The sequence below is a fragment of the Phalacrocorax aristotelis genome, chromosome 2, assembly GCF_949628215.1.
Source record: "Phalacrocorax aristotelis chromosome 2, bGulAri2.1, whole genome shotgun sequence".
In the NCBI taxonomy this organism is placed as follows: Eukaryota; Metazoa; Chordata; class Aves; order Suliformes; family Phalacrocoracidae; genus Phalacrocorax; species Phalacrocorax aristotelis.
In genome coordinates, this window is record NC_134277.1 from 147,648,549 (window position 1) to 147,664,176 (window position 15,628).

Below are 15,628 nucleotides of genomic sequence, written 5' to 3' on the forward strand. Positions count from 1 at the left end.
AGGCCTCCTGGAGAAGAGTTTATCTGATTTCTGCTACATTCTATTAGCAGTAGAATCTGCAGAGATAGGGTATACTTGAGGTCTGTGAGAGACAGAAAAGTAACAGATAAACCATGAAAACTTTATTTCTTTAGGTGGGCTACAAAGGGAGATCCTGAGAGAGCAGGTCAACCTCTTCATGGTGACAACTGTATGGAAAATCTACAGAGCTTTAGCAATAATCTAACAGTAGATGTTAGTACATGAGCTGGTGGATGCTGAATTTTTAAAAACTGTGTGGACAAGGGTTATCTCTGTGGGCTTACTGCTAAGGAGGTTGAGAGAGAAGCCTTCTGACTTCAGTTGCTGGTTAAATCCAAACCTAACATGTTGGGCTCCAAAACCAGCTAGCTCTTGTACAATCTCATAATATTTTTTTAATTTGGAGTTTAAGGACAATACTTATGGTGGTCTTAGTCCTTATCCAACTGGCTTTGTCAAGTTAACACTTTATGTTAATGCAACTAAATAAACAGTACACTTATTCTTGGGCCTGTGGAAACAATTCAAACCGTCTGCTGTTAAAGTGGCACCAGGAAGGAAACCCAGCTGAGTTAGGAACTTAAGGTGTCTCAGCACCAAACTTGCTTATTTCTTGTTGAAGTTGACCTTTCTGAAGGCCTTACCCTGAATAATTAGGGACACGCTACAGCTTACTCTGTTGTCCCACCTCACAACAAACCTTTAAAGTGTTTCTTCAAAGACCACTGAGAAAGACCAGAGAGGGGGCTCTTGCACTCTTCATCTGGTCTTACTTCCATCAGTGACAGTTTGGCTTTTCTGTCCTTACTTTTTAGTAAATGATAAGCAGAAGATAGACTTTAACTTCCTATCTCTGCCTTTTCCTGTAATCCTCTTGAGACCCAGCAGTGTTTCACTACAAACAGATAACTATCTTCAGTAAACCCTACATGTATCAATGAGAATAGTGGACATCATCTACCTTTCCTCTGTAAAACATAATCTACTATGATCACTTGTTATATCTTGTCAGACACAGCTGCCCCAAGATCTCCCCTCACATCTCATTGCTACCTTATGAAACAGTATTGACACACCCTCTGTTGGAGATAATTGACTGTCTACATTGTAGGTTCATGTTTAGATTATAATATTTGAGAACATTTTAGCCATTTTATGACTACCTAAGAGTGTCTCACTGTCTCTCATTTTACACCTTGAGAATGTCCCCAGGTATACACCAGGTGGATGGCAGTACTGATCTGCTTGAGAATAGGAAGGTTCTGCAGAGGGACCTGGACAGGCTGGATCAATGGGCCGAGGTCAGTTGTATGAGGTTTAACAAGGCCGAGTGCCAGGTCCTGCACTTGGGTCACAACAGCCCCATGCAACGCTACAGGCTTGGGGAGGTGTGGCTGGAGACGTGCCCCGTGGAAAACGACCTGTGGGTGTTGGTTTACAGCCACCTGAACATGAGCCAGCAGTGTGCTCAGGTGGCCAAGAAGGCCAGCAGCATCCTGGCTTATATCAGGAATAGTGTGGCCAGCAGGAGCAGGGCATTGATTGTTCCCTTACACTCAACACTGGTGAGGCCACACCTTGAATACTGGGTTCAGTTTTGGGCCCATTGCTGCAAGAAAGACATTGAGGGGGTGGATCGCATCCAGAGAAGAGCAACAAAGCTGGTGAAGGGTCTAGAGCACAAGTTTTAAGAGGAGCAGCTGCGGGAACTGGGATTGTTTATTCTGGAGAAGCGGAGGCTGAGGGGAGACCTTATCGCTCCCTACGACTACCTGAAAGGAGGTTGTAGAGGAGAGTGTTGGTCTCTTCTCCCAAGTAACTAATGATAGGATGAGAGGAAATGGCTTCAAGCTGCATCAGGGGAGGTTTAGACTGGATATTAGGAAAAAATTCTGTACTGAAAGAGTGGTCAGACATTGGAACAGGCTGCCCAGAGAGGTGGTGGAGTCATCATCCCTGGAGGTGTTCAAAAAATATTCAGGACATGGTTTAGGGGGCATGGTGGTGTTGGGTTGATGGTTGGACTTGATGATCTTAGAGGTCTTTTCCAAACTGAATGGTTCTATGTTTCTCTGATTCTATACCTGAAATTCTTACTAGTCTTTTTGTATATGGTCATGCACCTGGAATTTCATCTTGTTCCCAGTATTATTCCTTATGGCCATCTAATGCCAGTGATCACCAGTTCTTCTTGTATGCTATTTTGATCTCCCTCTGGTGCTGCTTTCCAACAAAGTGTCATCAACAAGTCTTACAAGCATGCTACTTTTTGTGCCAAAATCTTTAATGAAAGCCTTGCAGGGCTGCACTGTAGCTCCTTTTCTTCTCCCAGCTTGATACTTCACCTTTCAACACCACCCACAGCTGTTTTCAGCCTTTCATAATTCCTTTATTGTCTGTTTTTTATTGTTTATCTACTAATGTCTCATGCAATAGTCTACCATATTCACTGAAGTCCAGATAGATCAGATTGCTAAGAAAACCAGCAAAGACAGGCACAGGCTCAATTTGGCACTGTCTGTCCTTGATGTGTTAAGCCGTTTACTGGGCACCTCTATTTCTTCTTGTATTCAGCCTATCAAATGTTTCTTGGGGTAAGAGAACACACTCAACCACAAATGAGGGAGGAGAGAAATGAGATCTGTAGTTGTGTGTACTTTTTTCTCCTTTTTAAACACACATAATGTACTTGTTCCTCTGTACCATCATTTCATAAATATATTAAAAATCCTTCCTAGACTGTGTTTCCATGTTCCCACTCCTTCAATGTTATATGACTGATGCTCATGTCTCAGTTTCCTAGTTTGAACATAAAGACTATATTACCCTGCGTGTAGGTGTTAAAGAAATATTTCAGGCTAGAAATAAAAGTAGTATCTACTGTGACATTAGGAAATTTTCATTACCGTGCTCAATCTGACCTATTCTTAAAACCATAGAGAAGCTCTCAGCACACAGGCAAATGCAAATATGAATTACACCTGCGCGTTATCCCATTTTCTAGTATGCTAATGCTTATATGCATGAATCAAGGAACACTCTAATTGCAACCCTAACCACATACCGGAAATATTCACGCTTTTACATGTAAAGTATGTGTAATCAAGTTTCAGCTATTTAAATTCAGTTCTAGAAGCAGATGTAGACAGCCTATTTTAGTTTATGGAAGGCCATTAACCAGTCAAGATAACTTCACTTGCATATCCCCAAGAGAATAAAGGAAATGACTCACCTAAATGCTTGTGTCTTTTTTGTGAAGTTTCCTCCATGGACCAGAGAAGCTTAGTCAGCAGGAGCAACCTATGTTTATAAACTCTGTCCTGAACTTCAGGCTGCTGTAACCTGTGACAAGTTCAGCTGCTTTGTTTTCATATTATATATTATTTGGAAAAAAGGAGGTAGGAAGAAAACACCAAAGTTTGCTGTACTGCAGAAACCATTATGAACAGAAATACATATAAATAGGAAATCTTATCAAATACAACTGAATAAAAGTTTCTATATAATAGTTGAAGTAGCAAGTACTAAAATAAAGAATGAGAGAAGGTAGGAAGGATCTAGCAATATCTATCAGGTTGCTAGTACAGTGACAATATCTGCGGTTTTAATTATTTGGCCAAATCTTTCAAAGTGATGATAACCTTGCAATTTCCATCCTTTCCTTGCAATTTTTAATTTTTCCCAGAACTAAGTCCTGAATATGCTTTAAAAAGTACCTGCTTTTCAAAACTGGTAGTTGGGAAAAGGGGCAGGTAATTCAGCAGGACAATTTTACCACTGTTAAAAATCACCCAAGTTCCTGACCATAGAGGAATGACAGCTTATGAAGTTAATTTGCCTAAGATAAATCTGGGTATCCATATCAAATAGTGACTTACTTAGGAGTTACCTTGTATGTACCTGTTGGGAAGGTGAATCCTTCATGATTCATCCATTTTAATTCTCTCCTGGGGATTCTGGGTTCTGCACAAGTAATTAAATACAGGAACACTATGCTGATCTTACAGCATATCAAGATATTCCTCAGGCAATTTGGTAAGAAATTTATTAAGAATAAGCCTTAAATTAACACTCAAAAGATAAAGTTTCCTTGTGGTGAGTTTGGAATTCTGTTTTCAAGTATATGTTTAAGATGAGATGTACGGGCTTTTTAGCATGTGTTAAGGCCACTAAATCATGTTGGCTTTATTTTCAAAGGACCTGAGCATTTAAGATATGCTTGACCAGCTCAGTTGGTAGATACTCAGTACTTCCAAGTACTGTCTCCATTTACTACCTGATATGCTCTACTACAATGGAGCAAATTTCTGTGTGGTTCCTTACACTAGGGAAGCATAAACATGTACTGAGCCTTTTTGGATAGAGGCAGTGATGTCAAATCACTGAGTTGATGATGAGATAAAACGGAAAGATAAAACCTCCTTGTATTTCTATTTGTTTTAATTCTGTTTTTATATACACAGTTTAGGCTGATGTTGCATGGGGGTCTCTGGAAAGGATTACGACACTTTCTTCTAATCAATTAATGCTACCTTTGTGAGCTCATAACATTTCTATGGCATAAATCAAGATCGTTCATTCCCACCCTGGATTGTATTACCTAACTCCTACCAAGCCTGGGATTTGGATGCATGTCCTTATTTGGCAGCAAAAAGTTCTGTTCTTAGGCTACAGAGCTGGCTCTTTGTAAACATAATTTTGAAAATGTAAATGCAGTGGACCATGTTTCCCATGAAGTTAAAATAATGTGCAATGCTAATTTATTGCATTCAGTGATTAAACAAATAAATTCTTTCTTACGTATTCAAATTGCCATCCATCAGCTCTTTCAAGACTGCATCTATAGTACCCTTCTAGATGACTGGAGAAAAGTCTTTCATTAATTATCACACGCAGTGTTATTACTGCCTGTACACTGCTGGCTGCAAAAATAATACTTTGTGTTTCTTTGTTGTAACTTGTTGTTTCTATCTTGGCAGCAAATGTACTCACTTGAGAGTGATGAGCCTAACCAGCACAGCCACCACGTACAGAGCTCTGTACATATCTCAAACCTGCACAGAGAAGATAGCAACTCTTTGAGCAGAGCATTTGTCTCATTTAGTGAGATACTCAGCAGGTTGACTAAGGAATGTTTCCTCTCAAACTTGAGGCAGCTGTGCAAACTGCTCTGCGGTGCTGGAGAACTCAGACCATAAACCGTAGAATCACAGAATGGTTTGGGTTGGAAGGAACCTTTAAAGAACATCTAGTCCAACACCTGTGCTGTGGGCAGAGACGCCTTTCACTAGATCAGGTTGCACAAAGCCCCATCCAACCTGACGTTGAACACTTCCAATTTCTCTGGGCAACCTGTTCCAGCATCTCACCACCCTCATCATAAAAAATTTATTCCTTTTATCCAATCTAAACCTACCTTCAGTTTAAAACCATTGCTTCTTGTCCTGTCACTACACACACTGGTAAAAAGTCTTTCTCAATCTTTCTTATAAGCTCCCTTCAAGTATTGAAGGTGTCCCTGGAGCCTCCTTTACTCCAGGCTGAACAACCCTAACTCTCTCAGACTTTCTTCATAAGAGAGGTGTTTCACCCCTCTGACCATTTTTGTGGCTCTCCTCTCGACTCGCTCCAACAGGTCCATGTCTTTCTTGTACTGTGTACTGGGGACCCCATAGCTGGATGCAGCACACCAGGTGGGTTCTCACAAGAGCAGAGCAGAGAGGGAGAATCACCTCCTTTGACCTGCTGGCCATGCTTCTTTTGATGCAGCCCAGGATACGATTGGCCTTCTAGGCTGCAAGTGCACATTGCTGGCTCATATCAAATTTTTCATCCACCAGTACCCCCAAGTCCTTCTCAGCAGGGCTGCTCTCAATCCCTTCATCCCCCAGTCTGTATTGATACTGGGGGTTTCCCCAACCCAGGTGCAGGACCTTGCACTTGGCCTTAAACTTCATGAAGTTTGCATGGGCCCATTCCTCAAGCCTGTCAAGGTCCCACTGTATATCGTCCCTTCCCTGTAGCGTATCAATGTGTTTAAATCAATTTCTTACAACTCTAGTAACTGTTTTGTATTCTGTGGCCCCAGCTAGGTGTTTACAATAAACATCTTTCCTTCCTGCAGACATTAACTGCTTTGATCCTATAAAACTGTTTTTTTTGTTGTTGTTTTGGTAGCTTTATCATTTTTGTTTACTTTAAAGTTTTTACACTTTGGTGGTAATGAATGTATCCTTCCTGCTCCAGCCAGCTCCTGTCATTTTCCCAACCAGACACATCCAGATTCTTGCATTTAATATGCAGAGATCTTGAGCCATTTGTTTAACTCGTCCAACTTAAATTTGACATAGCTGAAGCTGGCATATTTTTTGCTCGCTCTTCTAATTCATTATGAAATGATTGCAAAATGCTCAGTGCAAAGCAACATTATGTTTCACTACTGTTATGAGTTGCTGTTATGAGTTATTCTTCTGACTTACAGACTGTTTCATTACACTTTTTCAGACTCTTCCCCGTAGTTGAGCCCTTTTTTCCAGTTGGACTGTATGGGCATGTTGCTGCAGGTTGAGTAACATATACTCTTTGCTTTCAGAAATCACTTGAACTTACATTAGAGCGGGGCAGAGCCAGAACAAGGAGCACAAAATTTCATCCTGCTTGAAGTTTAAAGCTTAATGTCTACTGCTACTGTCAGTATACTTGACTGTCTAGAAAGCTTTACAATGTGGTGCATTTTGTCCAGGTTTTCCTATAACCTTACTTATTTACGATCTTAATTTTTACTCCTTATCTCCATTTCTGGAGGCACCTTGTTTAGTAAAAAGACAACTCTAGGATAATTAATATTTTTAATGATGGTATGGAAATGTTGAAAATCATTCTTCATGATAAGGACTACATACCAGTGAAAGTCGTTTTGAAGGTATGGTCCACATGGGCTCTCCAGAAGCTTTGAGATGAGTGGTAATTTCTATTTAAGAACTGCATTAGTGCATTAGGGTGTTTTAATTTTTTCCCCATGACAAGAGAGAGTAGGATAAAACAAGGAGCTCAGTGCTGCTCCTTGCTCAGAAAAAATAAACAAAAATATCAGAGTTGCATAAGGAAGCAGTTTGGGATAGAAGGTGTTGATCTTTCAAGATGGACACCATTTAAGACACGTAGCTTATTAAAAGTAAAAAAAAAAATAAACAGGGCAGGAGTCTTGGCTTGCCAATAGACTTTTCTGGCATTGCCAGAGGGCTAGAGGTGGCCAAGTTTTGCTGGGCTGCTCAGAAGATGGCAGATGTGGGCGAACTGGAAAATGAAACCTATGTTTCTTAGGGCCCAAGGCCATGGAGATCATTTACATAGACTGTTAAGTTTATTTTGAAGGAAGGATACACTAAAAGTAGGATTTGAAAAGGAATTCTTCCTTACTTCTTTCTTCAAATCTATATCAGAAAGGAAGTGAAGAGCTTTGAAGCTAGCATTTGGTGCCATATACACATCTATCTGGCTTCTCCAAGTGCATCTGTCAGGGAATAGGCCTTGTGCTTTTGCCTCCCAAATTGGAAGCCCGTGGTGCTCCTACTCTTACATACAATGTGTTTGAACTCTGTTAATCCAGAAGATCAGCCAGATTATTCTTGCTAATGTTTTCCTGTAGGAGCTTTTAGTGATTTGGGAGAACGAGGAGTCGCTTTAAACAAAGTGTAGTTTGCTCTTACCACAACATAAAATTTCACAGTGGAGTTTTTTAAGTCTAGAATTTTAAATGAGTGCATGACTGCCTACCTGACTGAGCTTGTCACTTCTGTGGGCTGGATGCCAGTTTATTACACAATCATTTCTGTTGCTAACTCTGCATTTTTATAGCTGGAAAGAAAGACTTTTATTTTCATGTCTTAGCTGAGGCATATGAACTAGTTTCATAATACTCATAAAGCATAAACTAAAGTAGTGACATAAAATGCATTACTTTGATGTTTTTGCTAAGAATCTGCTATCTGGTTATCACCTTTTTTCTCATTCCTGCTTTCATTTCCTCCAAGTCCTACTACTGAATTAATGTAGCCTAGGCTTATAGTAAACAGCCTAACAGACAGATCATGGCACTCTAATGCATTGTTATGGGGAAGCTGAAATCTGTCAAAGGGGAGGTGAACTGGAACCGATTTTAAGTTCCCATTGAATTTCTCAAGAATGCAAGAAAAAGAAAAGCAAGGGGAGGTGGGGTGATAAGGGGAGAAAGACTTTAAATAGTATCCTTGACATTTTGAAATAATGATCATTGGCACTAATGCTGAAAAGCTTATAAACCACTGCTTTATGTGAATTAAGGTAGAAAGGCCAACTCCCTCTTAGGCAGAGTACTTTGTAGTGCTGTCTCAGTTTTGGGGATTAAGATGGATTTCAATAGCCTTATGTTTCCTAACAAGTCTATGATCACCAGTGCCCCTTATGGCTCTCCCGATTCACACTCTGACCACCTGCGAGGGAGGGGAAACTAATTTTTCTGCTTGGAAGCCAGATTCAGCACTTGCAGCTAGAAACATTGCTTTCCTTGAGCTGTTATCTACTCATATCATTTACCTATGGAGTAACATGGATTGTAACAGAAACGAGGAGTAGTGGCAGTACGAATCAAGGTTAGTCTGGAGCTCTTGGCAATGCAGAGGAGCACAGATATGAACCAAATTTCTCCCTTCAGCTCTCACTGCTCCTTTGCTCCAACCTTCAACACACTTTTCTGTGCTGTGAGATGCCCATGCCTCCTGTGATTTTTCAAATAGCTTCCAACAGCTTTTGAATACTACCATTACAGAGGAATTACATCTTGGGATCAAACTATTCTGGCAATTTCAGTGTACTTCAGTGTCAGCCAGTCTGTCTTCCTTCCTAGCAAGCTAACTGTGCAAACACTGGTGGGACCATAGTCAGCTCCCAGGCCTGCAAGGACAAAAAACTCTGTCACAACAAAGTACTTATCACCATGCATAGGAATGAAGGACTTGGGGGGTGGGCTCCAAAGCTGCAATGCTAATGATGTCACATACAATGGGGGAATAAGCTGGGTCAACCAAAGCAGCTACAAAGGTGCCTTAGCTGCCTCACGAGATGACAATCAGAAGACCAACCACCTCAAGGGTGTGCATGGCTATACTGGGGCCTCATGCACCCCTCCAGGGAAACCTGCATGCTCAGTTACCTCTCTGAAATGCCTCTACACCAACGCAAGCAGCATGGGCAATAAACAGGAGGAACTAGAGATCTGTGTGTGGTCACAGGGCCATGATCTCATTGCAATCACAGAGACATGGTGGGATAGTTTGCATGACTGGAATGTGGTCATGGACAGCTACATACTTTTTAGGAAAGACTGGCCAGCAAGGCGAGGTGGGGGAGTTGCTTTTTGTGTGAGGGAGCAACTGGAATGTGTCGAGCTCTGCTTAGGGGTGGAGGAAGAAGGAGGCAAGAGCTTATGGGTAAAATTAAGGGGCAGGCAAATATGGGTGACACTGTTGTGGGCATTTGCTTCAGGCTACCTGTAGAGGATGAGGAAGTTGACGAGGCCTTCTACAGACAGCTGGAAGTAGCCTCACAATCTCAGGCCCTGGTTCTCATGGGGGACTTCAACCGCCCTGATATTTGCTGGAAAAGCAACGTGGTGAGGCATGCATGATCCAGGAGGTTCCTGCAGAGCATCAGGGATAACTTTTTGACACAGGTGGTGGAGGAGCCAACAAGGCGAGATGTGCTGCTGGACCATATACTAACAAAGAAGGTCTAAGTGAGGACATGAGGGTTTGGGGTAGCCTTGGCTGAAGTGACCATGAGACCATGGAGTTCAGGATCCTGTGTAGTAGAAGCAGGGCAACAAGTAGGATTACAAACCTGGGCTTCAGGACTACTAGCTTTGGCTTCTTCAAAGACCTGCTTTGAGGAATCCCTTGGGTTAGGACTCTAGAAGGTAGGGGTCCAAAAGAGCTGGTCAATATTCAAGTACCACTTCCTCCAAGCTCAAGATTGGTGCATCCCTGTGTGGAAGAAGTCAAGCAGAGGAGCCAGGAGACTCGCATGGATAAGCAAAGAGCTTGTAGAAAAATTCAAATGGAAGAAGGAGGTTTACAGTAAGCTTAAACAACCTGATAGCCTCCTATGGTGGTGTGACAGGCTGGGTCGACGAAGGGAGAGCAGTGGATGTTGTTCATCTGGACTTCAGTAAGGCTTTTGACATTGTCTCCCATAGCATCCTCACAAGCAAGCTAAGGAAGTGTGGGTTGGATGAGTGAACAGTGAAGTGGATTGAGAACTGGCTCAACAACAGAACTCAGAGGGTTGTGATGAATGGGGCAGAGTCTGGTTGGAGGACTGTAACCAGTGGTGTTCCCCAGGGGTCTGTGCTGGGTCCAGTCCTGTTCAACACATTCATCAATGACCCAGATGAAGGGACAGAGTGTAACCTCAGCAAGTTCGCTGATGACACCAAGCCGGGAGGAGTGGCTGACACACCAGAAGGCTGTGCTGCCATCCAGCGAGACCTGGACAGGCTGGAGAGCTGGGCCAAGGGGAACCTCATAACATTCAACAAGAGCAGGTGTAAGGTCCTGCACCTGGGGAAGAATAACCCCATGTACCAGTACAGGCTGGGGTCTGACCTGCCGAGAAGTATTTCTGTTGAGTAGGACCTGGGAGTGCTGGTCCTGCTGAGAAGTATCTCTGTTGAGAAGGACCTGGGAGTGCTGGTGGACAGCAAGTTGACCATGAGCCAGCACTGTGCCCTTGTGGCCAAGAAGGCCAACAGTATCTTGGGGTGCATTAAAAGGAGCATGGCCAGCAGGTTGAGGGAAGTCATCCTCCCCCTCTACTCTGCCCTTGTGAGGCCATGTCTGGAGTACCGTGTCCAGTTCTGGGGCCCCCAGTTCAAGAAGGACAGGGAACTACTGGAGAGAGTCCAGCTGAGAGCTATGAAGATGATCAGGGGAGAGGAGCATCTCTTTTATGAGGAAAGGCTGAGAGACCTGGGTTTGTTCAGCCTGGAGAAGAGAAGACTGAGGGGGGGTCTTATCAATAAGATCCTGAAGGGCAGGTGTCAAGAGGATGGGGCCGGGTCTTTTCAGTGGTGTCCAATGACAGGACAAGGGTCAATGGGCACAAGTTGGACCACAGGAAGTTCCACCTCACTATGAGAAAAAACTCCTTTCCTGTGAGGGTGCCAGAGCAGTGGAACAGGCTGCTCAGGTTGGTTGTGGAGTCTCCTTCTCTGGAAATATTCAAAACTGACCTGGACATGGTCCTGTGCCCCCCACTCTGGGTGTCCCTGCTCAAGCAGGGAGTTGGATGAGATGATCTCCAGAGGTCCCTTCCAACCCCTACATTCTGTGATTCTGTGAGAGCTGTATAGACACAGGAACCAGTCCCAGAGGGGAGAGCCAGACATCTGTAGAAGTGATAAGATAGCTAATCTGTGACAGAAGGTGAGAAGTCCGTATGAAATGATAAACTCTGTTGGGGATTTGGTTCTGAATTGTAAAATTTATTCTTGTATGAGCCTGCAGGGATGTTTAGCAAGTGGCAACCCTGACTGGGAAAGCAGCTTGTCATCTCCTCAGAGGACTATTGTGGGGAAGGCAGTGGGTGCTCTGCAGACCACAGGCTGATGGGGCTGTGCTCCCCATGGGTGGCTGCAAACAGGCTTCATGGTTCTGAAGTTTGCATGCTTGGTGCTCAGGTACAGAGCCTTGTGTCACTCCTGAGAACCTGATACTGGAGTGGGGGTAAACCAATGTAGGAACACTGCAAAGGATGAGGTTCTGTGGTGGTCTCAGCAGAGACACTCATTTAGGAAATCCTTTCCTCCTGCCTCCTTGTTCCCATCCACAGTCATGACTCCCATTCCACAACATCCACAGCTTCCTCCCCCATCTTCTGTGTTGCTAAAATTGTTATTGGACAAGCTGTGAAACTGACCTTTACACCAGGATGGCTCCTTTTTGAAGTTTTCTGGTCAGCTTTTCCAAATGCACAATGTCTTGCCAAATGCACACACAGGCTGTTTGCACAAGCTAACTCATTAAAGAAAAAGATCTGATTTATGTTATTTTCATCCTCAGTTCACCCCCAGCTGTTAGTTCTGCACCTGCCTGAACTTCCTGTTCCTGCGGTTATGCCTGCTATAAAACCCATTTCATTATCAATCTGACTCAAAATGGTCAAACAAATGGTATATCATGCTGGCATCACGGAAGTGGAATACCAGGAATGAGCATTAGGAGACAGTCTGGAGACTGGAATGATTAAATCTGTACCCAACGCAATGGCTCCTGTGGCCCCAGTCTGAGAACTAAGGCAGTCCCACCTGAAACTCTAGAAATGCAAAAGTTTTTTTTGTAACAGCGTGTAACAGAAGATGATAAAAAGGAAGCTAGCTGGTCTAGCAGAGACAGCTCTTCGCTTGTGAGCAGCAGGAACCAGCAAAAGGGGATCTCTGACTCCCAGACCTCCTACCAGACTAATCTTCTGGCAAATATCCATGGATGAAAATGTCAAACCCATATGCTTTTCTTCACAATTTAGTTGCTCACTAGTTCTGTCCATGTAGGGATGACAAAACAGTAGTACCCAGAAATGGAGGGATAAATTGTTTTTAGTGCCATCAGCTTTATGGCATGAACTTTTCTGTGTGGTTTCATAGTATAAGATTTTCTGAGCTGGATGGTGACTGATGCATATCTCTTTTCTACTTCTTGATGCTGAAACTCTGGACTTTGTGCTTCATCCTGATGGAACATGCACTTCATTTTTGTACAGACTTACTGTTGCGTTAATGGTAGGAGCCTAAGGAATGGCTAGGGGAGAGACCCTACCATTGAGTCACAAGGTTCAGACAGGACCCCCTTGCTTTCTAAACTCCTTCTTCAAATGGAGTCTAGGTGCGGCTAAGTCCACTCATCAGAGTATTTGTTGTTAGTAACAAATTTGGCAGATGCCCAGGCTGGTCGTGTTCAATGAGAGCAATCACAGCTAGATTAACGAACAGTGCAATTTATTAAAGCAACAGATACACAGGTTCTTTGGGTTACCGGTAATAAGATTGCTGGTTACAAGACACACACAAATACCAAAGAAGATATGAGTACACTGCTAGGCTACAAGTATGCTAAACAAATATGAAGGGACTCTAATGTGAAGCAAAGCAACTCTGATATGTTAGGGATTTAAATTGACTCTATAGAGGTTTCCAACCCAAAGGTGTCCCAGTGGGGGGGAAGAGAGGCTCAGCCCCTTCACTGGTCCCAGAAGTCAGGGTGGTACGCGATGGTATCTTCCCTAACACCCTCTTTCTTGTCACTCATTTTATACTACTTTTTAATCTTTCAGGTGGAGCTTGAGTGACTCTAGTCATCCATACCTTTATTATGACTGCTGTAAAATTTCCTCGCTTTACTTTTAAAAGTGTAGACTAGAAGAAAAGCACATGCCAAATGAGGGGTGGTTGCACCTTAGAGGCAGGTAACTTTTGGGATGGAGGTGTGTTGTGGTATTATAATGATATCATAATGAGCAAAGTTCACCAAAAGGACAGCATTTTGTCAAAAGTATGATGGACTCTTGGCCCAGGGTGGCAAATATGCAGCACACCAGCTCCATGGTACCTCGAGTTTCCATTTATCACAGAGCCTGGCTGCGATGCCTCCACACTGCTCCACCCTCTGGCCAACTCCTCTTAGAGTGAGTACGCCAAGTTCTCCTGGCATTGCCGACATCTGTGGTTACTAGGGAACTTTTGTGGAATGGATTCCTCATGTATCAGCTGCACTTCACCCTGCCAGCTTCTTCAGTGCTGTACCTTTTCTAAAAACATAAGTTTAATTTCTAAGTCACCTCCAGCGATTATTCCACACTCACACAGGCAGGTATGGCTGTGGAGAGTTTAGTCTCCCCAGTATGTTAGGAAGCAGAAAGAAAGAGAGGTTTGTGTAAATGCATAATTATACAAAAAGCTTGGACAAAACTATTTCCCCAGCTTGGCATGAAGGGGTGACATCAGAACCAAGGCAGTTTGCATCTTGGGACTAATGCTTTAAAATGGCTATAGCTTTCATAGAATCAAAGAATGGTTTGGGTTGGAAGGGGTCTTTAGAGATCATCTAGTCCAACCCCCATGCAGTGAGCAGGGACATCTTCAGCTAGATCAGGTTGCTCAGAGCCCCATCCAACCTGATCGTGAATGTTCCTAGGAATGGGGCATCTACCACCTCTCTGGGCAACAGGTTCCAGTGTCTCACCACCCTCATTGTAAAAAATTTTTTTCCTCATATCCAGGCTAAATCTACCCTCCTTTAGTTTAAAACTGTTACCCTCTGTCCTGTCACAACAGGCTTTGCTAAATAGGTTGCCCCCATCTTTCCTATAGTCCCCCGTTAAGTACTGGAAGGCTGCAATAAGGTCTCCCTGCAGCCTCCTCTACTCCAGGCTGAACAACCCCAACTCTCTCAGCCTGTCTTCATAGGAGAGGTGCTCCAGCCCTCTGATCATTTTTGTGGCCCTCCCCTGGACCCGCTCCAACAGGTCCATGTGCTCCAGAGCTGGACACAGTACCGTCACTGTGGTTATGAAAGTCCTGTTAAGAAATAAAGAAGAATTCACTTCTTCCCTGCTATGGTGCTTTCCTAAAGTTAAGCAATGATGTTTCCTAGGTTGGGTGCATGTCTGGGAAATTTTAAAAGCAATTAGCTTGGGTTTGAAGAATAGGACATATGGGAAAGTGGTCTCCTTTTATTTGCAACAAAACCATAAAAAGCTGTGCCTGCAGGGATGTGCATTATGATGAAATAGCAACAGACACTTGCCAATCTTCTTTTCTATTAAAGGTAAATAAAACTAGTGAGCTGGTCCACATGTCAGGCCGATTTGCAGTAGAACAGGATTATCCTGTGCAATATCAGGCCACAGTAAAGCAACAATTAATGTTAGAAGAATAAAGTTTAATTTCATCTTTTCTGAAGGTGACTCTTGAGAAGCTTCTGTTTACCCTTCCCTTCAGGCAATTTTTGAACTAAATTTTCTTCTTTCAAAAGGGATTCAAAAATATTATTTTCCTGACATCCCTTAAAACACTGAGATATCTAGCTCAGAAATAGACCTGAGGAAATTTGATACAAATTGTGAAGCTTTCTTTAGGACTTCTGACCTGATGCACAAGAAAATGTTCTGTGCTTAGAGGTAATGCCTCACTGCCATTGTCTCCATATGGTTTTGGTATGAATTGGCTTTTGACTTAAGTCGAGCTACTTAAGGGTGTCTAGTACAATGTCTATGTGGCCATAAATGAGCAAGATCTCTTTGCTAGGAACAATTTATTCCTTGAAGGGAAACAATCCAAGGGTGAAGCGCAGTACCTGTAACAGCATTCTGCACAACTGAAGTCCAGACCAGGCTTTTAAATGAAAATAACATTTTCCACTCTTCTGTGAAAAACACCTGCAACTGCAGAATAATTTTCAGAGTTAGAGGATTTTTTTTACTCAGGTATAAGGAAAAACCATACATTTTCCCCTCGTCTACTTCCAATTTGTGACAAAGTTTTTTGCCGTGATGTTTTTAACAGAATTCAATAAGCCTT